Source organism: Sus scrofa, chromosome 1 (assembly GCF_054392235.1).
Source record: "Sus scrofa isolate SSC_HxYL_T2T_F1_AM1 chromosome 1, Sscrofa_HxYL_maternal_Yorkshire_Landrace_v2.0, whole genome shotgun sequence".
Classification (NCBI taxonomy): Eukaryota; Metazoa; Chordata; class Mammalia; order Artiodactyla; family Suidae; genus Sus; species Sus scrofa.
The window spans coordinates 233,248,079-233,256,495 of record NC_139383.1 but is presented as its reverse complement, the minus strand read 5'-3'; the positions used below and the strand labels follow the sequence as shown (position 1 = coordinate 233,256,495).

Here is an 8,417-nt window from a genome sequence, read left to right as displayed (position 1 = left end):
GAAAATGTCAACTATGCATACTAGAGAATATCATCTTTATGGGAAAGATAGTGGATAGAGGAGATACAAAGTGTCAAATTTCTTCCAAAGCCATCTCAGTATTTTATGAACAGAGGAGATAAAACATCTGTATAAATAGGATAATGACAAGTGTTAAAGAAGAACATGAACTACTGGGTGTTGGTGTTGCACGGGAGAGCATATACAAGTAGGGGTGGGGGCAATCAAGGACGTCGTCATGGAGGAAGTGGCAGGGCCTTGAAAAAATAGGGTAGAGGAAGTGGGATTTGACTGCCTATCTGACAGGGTATTCTTTTGGATCTGAGATGTTCTCCTGTATTCAATTAATTTTAAGCAGCCATATACTGAGCACCTGTTATGTATATGCCAGGCATGGAGAAGTCATTTCTCCCCCATAAAGTATGTGGAAATATTTATGATTGTCACAGTTGGGAGTAGGGTGCATGTGTGTGCTAACGGCATCAAGTGGGTAGAGCCCAGGTATACTGTTAGACATCCTGCTATGCATAGGAAGCCCCCCGCCCCCAACACAGAGTCATCCAGACCAAAATGTCAGTGGTGCCAAGTCTGAGAAGAACCCACTGAAGCCACATGGGAAGAATCCATTGGCGGCAAAGGGAAGTGTGTTGGTTGTTGGCCTTGGCCCCAGGCCCATCCTCACATACTCAGAATGTCAAAATATACTTAGAGAGTTGCACTCTGATTAACCAGCATGCTTAGCATGTTCTGGCATGGAAAGGGCCCAGGCACCTGCTCCAGCTCCTGGCAAAGTTGATACCACTGCCCTTGCCTTTTTGGCCAAGGAAACAGGCTCAGAGGAGCAGAGCAGAGAATATTAAAGCCTCCAAGAATTTGTCCTTCTCCAGATCCTGAGAGGTTGTCAAAGAGAATTGGGCTTACCAGATAAGAGGCTAAAGCCCCATGGCTATACACAGCTGTGGAGGGACCCTGTAGGACCCAGTGCCTTTAGGAATGCAAATTCTCAGGTCTTATCCAGACTCTAGGAGTAAGGCCCAGAAATCTGTGTTTTAATGAGACCTCCAGGGAAATCTAAAGTGCCCTGAGTTTTGAGAACCTTGCAGTAGGGTACATTTTGAACACAAATGTGAATTAAGCCAGTGTCACAGAGTGATCTTTTTTTGTATGTGTATGTCTGCATCTGTGGCATGTGAAATTCCCAGGCCAGGGATTGAACCCATATCATAGCAGTAACCAGAGCCACCGCAGTGACACTGCCCCATTCTTAACCTGCTGAGTCATCAGGGAACTCCATGAGGTGATCTTTCTAAAAGTCTAAACCTTCAAAGTGAATCTCACCATTAGTTCCCTTTCCCCACTCTAAAGATATGTGCTTTTGGGGTTCCCATTGTGGCTCAGCGGGTTAAGAACCTTGACATAGTCTCTGTGAGGATGTGGGTTCAACCCCTGGCCTCACTCAGTGGGTTAAGCATCCAGCATTGCTGTGAGCTGTTGTGCAGGACACAGATGCGGCTTGGATCTGATGTTGCTGTGGCTGTGGCATGAGCCAGCAGCTGCAGCTCTGATTTGAACTCTAGCCTGGGAACATCCATATGCTGTGAGTGTGGCGCTAAAAGGGAAAAAAAAAAAAAAAATGCATGTTCTTTCCACACCCTTCTGTGTACCCTACTCCCTACCCTCCAGGTAATGAGTGCACCAGTTAGGTTTTGCTGAGTATAACAGAGAACAGGAAAATAATGTTTTAAGCAATTCAGAAGTTTATTTCTCTTTCACATCCAAAGATGTTGAGAAATTGGCATCCAGGGTTCTTGGGCAGTTCAGCCAAGTTATGAGAGATCCAGGCCCCTTCCAGCTTTCCACTCTGCCATCTGAGGTGTGGCCCTGGTCCCCATAGTCCAAAATAGCTGCTAGTCAGTCAGCCACCATTTGTGTATTCTAGGCAGCAGAGTGGGGAGAAAGGAATCCTCTCCCATTAAAGGACACATTCTGGAATTTCCACCTAATACTTTTACTTGCATCTGACAGGCTAGAAATTAATCATGTGACCTTACCAAGCTGCAAGGGAATAGGGTCATTTAGCAGCCAATGTGTTCAATGAAATTTTAGAAATCCTGTTATTACAAAAAGGGAGAATGGACATTAGAAGGCATCTGGACATCTTTGCCTTTGCAAATTACTCACAATTCCCAGAACCTGCCATGCTTTTGTTCCCTTCTGGGTCATCCCTTCTGTTGTTCCCTAGTTTTCCATCTCTTTGCCTGGTATGGGAGGCTGGATTTCCCAAGGAGGACCATGTCAATATTTATCCCATCTCACATGGACTCCAAAGGCTTTCATGCTGTATATGCCAAAGGATAAAGCTTCCTCTTAACTCTCTCATTTTGGTTTTTTTTTTTTTTTGTCTTTTTTTTTTTTTTTTTTTTTTGGTCTTTTTAGGGCTGCACCCTCGGCATATGGAGGTTTCCAGTCTAAGGGTCTAATCGGAGCTATAGCCGCTGCCTATACCACAGCCACAGCAATGCAATATTCAAGCTGCATCTATGACCTACACCACAGCTCACAGCAACAGCAGATCCTTAACCCATTGAGTAAGGCCAGGGATCAAACCTGTGTCCTCACAGATGCTAGTCAGGTTTGTTAACTACTGAGCCATGACAGGAACTCCTCATTTGGGGATTCTTGCTCTGGGGACCAGCCAATATGTTCTGAGGAAATCCGAACTAGCCGAGGCAGCGACCACATGGAGAGGAAGCGAGACCCCCAGTCAACAGTCAGCGTCAACCACAGACAAATGAGCGAACCTGTGTTCAGATGATTCCAGCCCCAGCCTTTTTGGGTCATCTAGCCCAGGCCCCAGATACCACGCAACTGAGGCAAGGCATCCCCGTCGGGCCTTGTCTGAATTCCAGACTCACAGACTCTATGAGCATGCAAGATGTGGGCCTGGGTGTAAGCCAGTATGTTTTGGGGTAACTTGTTACATAGGTGTGACGGCTGGATCATGTGACTATCTCCTCCTCTTCCTCTGGGATTCAACCTAGATGTCCCATGTGACCCTTCCCACAGCCTTTTCTGAAACCAGCCTCTCTGTCCCCAAAGTGTGTCTTAGGCACCCTCCTCTGTGTTTCCATAGCCTGCAGTGTCATTGCGACTGTCCTTATTTAGCTAATATCTCTGACACATACCAGATACTCTTGGTGAGTGAATAGCCAAAGCAAACCTGAGAAAGAAAGGTGGAGCTAAAGAATAAGGCTCCCTGATTCAGATTGGAGAGAGTGTGGAAAAAAGGGAACCCTCCTACACTGTTGGTGGGAATGTGCAATGCTGCAATCGCTGTGGAAAAGAGTATGGAGGTCCCTCAAAAAACTAAAAATAGACCTACCATATAATCCAGCAATCCTACTCCTGGACATCTATCCAGAAAAAGCTATAATTTGAAAAGATACATGCACCCTAATGTTCATAGTAGCACAATTTACAATAGCTAAGACAGAGGCAAACTGTGGGCCCACAGCTGCAGCTCTCATTTGACCCCTAACCTGGGAATTTCTATATGCTGCAGATACAGCCCTAAAGAGCAGAAGAAGGAGGAGAAGAAGAAGATAGGAGATTTTGGAGTTCCCTGTGGTGCAGTGGGTTAATGATCCAGTGTTGTCACAGCTGTGGGTTAAGTCAATGCTGTGACAGGGGTTTGATCCCCAGTTTGGGAACTTGTGCATGCTGTGGCAAAAAAAGAAAAAAAAAAAAAGTCAGGAGATTTAAAAAACGGTACTCAAAAGAGATCAAATAACCGAAGTAGAGATATAATGAACATCCTTCCAGACAATGCAGTAGGTGTGTGAACTGGAGTCTGGAACTTACCATCAGCTTCTACATGGATTAAATCAGAAGCCACTGCAGCTGCCCACCTGCAGCAGCCCCTGAGCAGAGCTCAGGGGGGAGATCAGGAGTGAGGTGCTCTGTGCTCTGAGAAACGCATCAGATCGGCCTCTTAAACACTCAGCTCAGACCACTGAGTCTCTTTCAACTGAGCAAACCACAATATCTTTCCATCAAGCCTCCTAGTGTCTCTACTGACTCGGCATAATCCCAAGTACACTTTTTTTTTTTTTTTTTTTTTTTTTTTTGGTCTTTTTGCTTTTTCTAGGGCGGCTGCTGCGGCATATGGAGATTCCCAGGCTAGGGGTCGAATTGGAGCTGTAGCCACCGGCCTACACCACAGCCACAGCAAGAAGAGATCTGAGCCGTGTCTGCAATCTACACCACAGCTCATGGCAATGCCGGCTCCTTAACCCACTGAGAAAGGCCAGGGATTGAACCCACAACCTCATGGTTCCTACTCAGATTCATTAACCACTGCACCACAACAGGAACTCCAATCCCCAGTATCTTTCAACCGAGCTCCCCCACAGCATCTCCACTGAGGAGATATTCCTTCCCCTCAGTTTTCTTCACTGAGAGGGCGTTCCCCCTAGTATCTTTCAACCAGAGTCCCCTCAACCTCTGCCAAGTCTCTTTCAGCTGAGGGGGCAGCTATCTGTTACACACTGCCAAATAAAACTCAGGATTATCAACCAGTACGGGAGGTCCGAGATCCAGGAGAGACTCACCCAAGTTCATCCGGACTCCCCAGGGAGGCAGATGCACACAAGGGGCCTCTGGTGGTTCCAAGGCTCGTGTTCCTCCTAGAGTTCAGGCAAAGGAGAGAAGTCTGCTCTGGGTCCCTTGTTTTGTGGTCACAACTGTCGACTCAAAAAAAAAAGCACAACCTGAAAGTTGAGGGTTAAGTTTTATTTGGGGCAAAATTAAGACTTAAAGCCTGGGAGTGGTTTGCTCAGGGCTACCTGAGATGTTGTCCTAATTTTGCTCTAAATAAAACTCAAATCTCAACTTTTAGGTTGTGCTTTTTTTTTTTAATGGACAGTGTCCTTATTTGTTCTGTTGAACAAGGATGCAAGGCAAAACGAAGCTTATTCTTTTTTAAATGCATAACTCTACCCAACAAGAATACAAGTTACATGAGAAGAAGCAGCTTGTCTGTCTTTATTCCCTGATATGTTCCCAGAGCCAGATAAGGGCCTGGCATATAGACGGTCCTCTATAAATATCTGTTGAATACATAATTACCATGCACATATTATCCACAGCGAACCAGTTTTTATATTTGATACATTTCCTTTCGTGATTAGTTAAATGTTCTTCATGGAAATTTTAATCGCCTTACCCACACCACCACCACTTGCGTTGTCTGCCTTAATTGTGTTCTTAACATTTGTCGGCTTCCCCAGGATTGTATCAAATCCCTGGAATAGCCTCTTCCCTAGGGGACCCCTCTCTTGGATGGCTTCTTCCTCCTGCTCCAAACTGGACCCGTTCTCTTTAGGGCACAGATTGCATCCTGGAACTCCCCACCTGAATTCTATGTCTTCCCTTCTTCCAGGGTTACTCCCTTGTTTGGATGGAGAACAAGCTCCAGATATATCCTATGAAAGTGTATGGGAAAGGAAAGCACATCTCTGTCTTCCTGGGGAAGGAGATCTGACCCCTGCTTACCCCTGGAGCTCATCCTGGACCCCTCCTCACCCACCTAACTGCTCTCCTTCCTGGTCCTTCCATTTGCCACACCTTTCCGTCTTTGCGTCTTCAGGTCTTTGCATCTTCAGGCCTTTGCGCATGCTCTTCTTCCTCGATGCTCTTCCTCCAGCTCACCACAGGGGGGCGCCTCTCATTCCTCAGGCCTCAGTTTGCGTGTTCCTGCCCTAAAGAGCCCTGCTCTGACTGAAGTATCTGATAGAGACCTCTCTCACCACTTCTGTCTCCCTCCATCACCTCTCTCCATTGTTCGAATTTGTAACATGTATCCTAACTGGCAAGTATACTGTCGTTTGTGTCTTGCTAGTTCACTGGATGTCTCCCACGCTAGAATATTTTCTGTCCTGTTCATTTTTGTATCCCTTGTGCTAGATAGGGTGCTGGGTAAACAGCAGGTGCTCAGTAACTATTTGCCAAATGAATGAATGGATGAACAGCACCACTCCATCCTCTGCTGGATAAGCTTTATCTGTAGAGTAAGGCTAATAGTGGTATCTAGCACATGGTGTTGTAAGAATTAAATGAAAGGAATTCTTTATGTGGCGCAGCAGAAATGAATCCGACTAGGAAACTTGAGGTTGCAGGTTTGATCCCTGGCCTCGCTCAGTGGGTTAAGGATCTGGCATTGCCTTGAGCTGTGGCCAATCCTGCATTGCTGTGGCTGTGGCCGGCAGCTATAGCTCTGAGTTGACTCCTAGACAGGGAACTTCCATGTGCCCTGGGTCCAGCTCTAAAAAGAAAAAAAAAAAAAAAAATGAAATAAGGAATACAATGTTTAAAAATGATATTTGCACAGAGTACGACTTCAATAATTATGATTTTCTTTTCTGTCTCTTCCTCTGAATTCTAGGCTCATCTCTGACCCTGCTTGGGCAAACCCATGCTAATCACAGAACCTCCTGGGCTGCTCAAATTTATTCAGTCAGGTTTTTTTTTTTTTTGCTTTTTAGGGCTACACTTGGCGTATATGGAGGTTCCCAAGCTAGGGGTCGAATCAGAGCTACAATTGCTGGCCTATGCCACAGCCACAGCAACACAGGATATGAGCCACGTCTGCAACCTACACCACAGCTCACAGCAACTCTGGATCCTTAACCCACTGGTCGAGGCCAGGGATTGAACCCGAAACCTCATGGTTCCTAGTTGGATTGTTTCCGATACCCCAAGACAGGAACTCCTGCTTGGGTTGATTGATAAAAGGATTTACCAAGTTGTTCTTCTCTGACGGTTGCCAGGGGCAAATTTTTCTGTAGTAAGGGATGAGAAATAGCAGTATGTCCCCAGGAGACTGATTATGGGGCCAGAATCTGAATCCCAGCTCTGAAATGCAATTTGATTCATGACCTTGAATTTAATATAGATTAAGTTCATATGATATTCAGCAAATTAATTGATCAATAACTCCAAAATTTTTTTTGGTCATTTTTTTTAGGGCTGCACCGGCTGCATATGGGGGTTCCCAGGCTAGGGGTTTAATCGGAGCTGTTGCTGCCAGCCTACACCAGAGCCACAGCAACACCAGATCCAAGCTGCATCTGCGACCTACACCACAGCTCATGGCAACTCTGGATCCTTAACCCACTGAGTGAGGCCAGGGATCATGGTTCCTAGTCAGATTCATTTCCAATGTGCCATGACGGGAACTCCCCCAAAATGTTTTTGACGGTAAACAAGAAACATGTGAATTGTTTAAATAAATAATATGCTATATACTGAAATTTTCAGTGGCCAGAAAAAAGGAGATTTGGATTTATTTTCTGAGAAGGAGTCCCTGCAGCGTCCCTTGGGATCATGTGTGATAGTATTTGATCTTTGATCTGACGGATTAAGAAAGCTTCAGGCAGAGGACCCTTACTGTACAAAAAAACTCTTAATGGAGCCTGGCTGAGATGACAAGAGGAGAGAAGCATATGGGAGTTTCCTAGTGGTGCAGCGAGTTAAGGACCCAGTGTCACTGCAACTGTGGAGCAGGTTACAGCTGCGGCACAGGTTCAATACCTGTCCTGGGAACTTTCACATCTTGCAGGTGCAGCCGAAAAAAAAGAAAAAAAGGAGAGACACATATAATATATATGAAATATCACTTTAGAGAGTCATTCTTGTTGAATTTCTGTTCATGTACCAATAGCCTTCAAGGGCTACTACTTATATGGCAGAAGCATGCAGACTTTGTGGACTTAGCTATTTTAGCAAGGTGTAATTTTTAAAAAGTTAGAAACAATTCTCATGCAAATAAATACTGAGCACGTGCCCAAGATTAATTAATCAGAGAGCTGTTAGGACTACGCTGTGCTCCCCCAATTTCACGTGATGGAATCCTAACCTTCGGTACTTTAGAATGTGACTGTATTTGGAATTGGAACTTTTATTTTTTTTAATATTTTAATTTTTTTTTTTTTTTTTTTTTTTTTTTTTTTTGCTTTTTAGGGCCGCACCCGCAGCATATGGAGGTTCCCAGGCTAGGGGTTGAATGGGAGTTATACCTGGTGGCCTACACCTCAGCCACAGAAACACAGGATCCGAGCCCTGTGTGCAACCTACACCACAGCTCATGGCAACGCTGGATCCTTAACCTGCTGAGCAAGGCCAGGGATGGAACCCGCAACCTCTTAGTTACTAGTCAGATTCCTTTCTGCTGCACCACAATGGGAACTCCAAGAAAGTTGGAACTTTTAAAGAGGTAATTAAGGTTAAAAGAGTTTTCAAAGCTGGGGCCCTAATCCAATGTAACTGGTGTCTTTATAAGAAGAGAAAGGAGCACAAAGAAACCATGTGAAGAGGCAGCTCGAGGGCAGCTGTCTACAAGCCAAGGAGGGAGGCCTCAG

The 8,417-nt window shown here is 45.3% G+C and overlaps 1 long non-coding RNA gene across 1 annotated transcript in view; it reads left to right on the top strand.

Moving 5' to 3' along the window:
- Positions 1–8,417, top strand: part of LOC146407055 (uncharacterized) — a 116,160-nt gene that overhangs the window by 64,323 nt on the left and 43,420 nt on the right. The window lies entirely within an intron of this gene.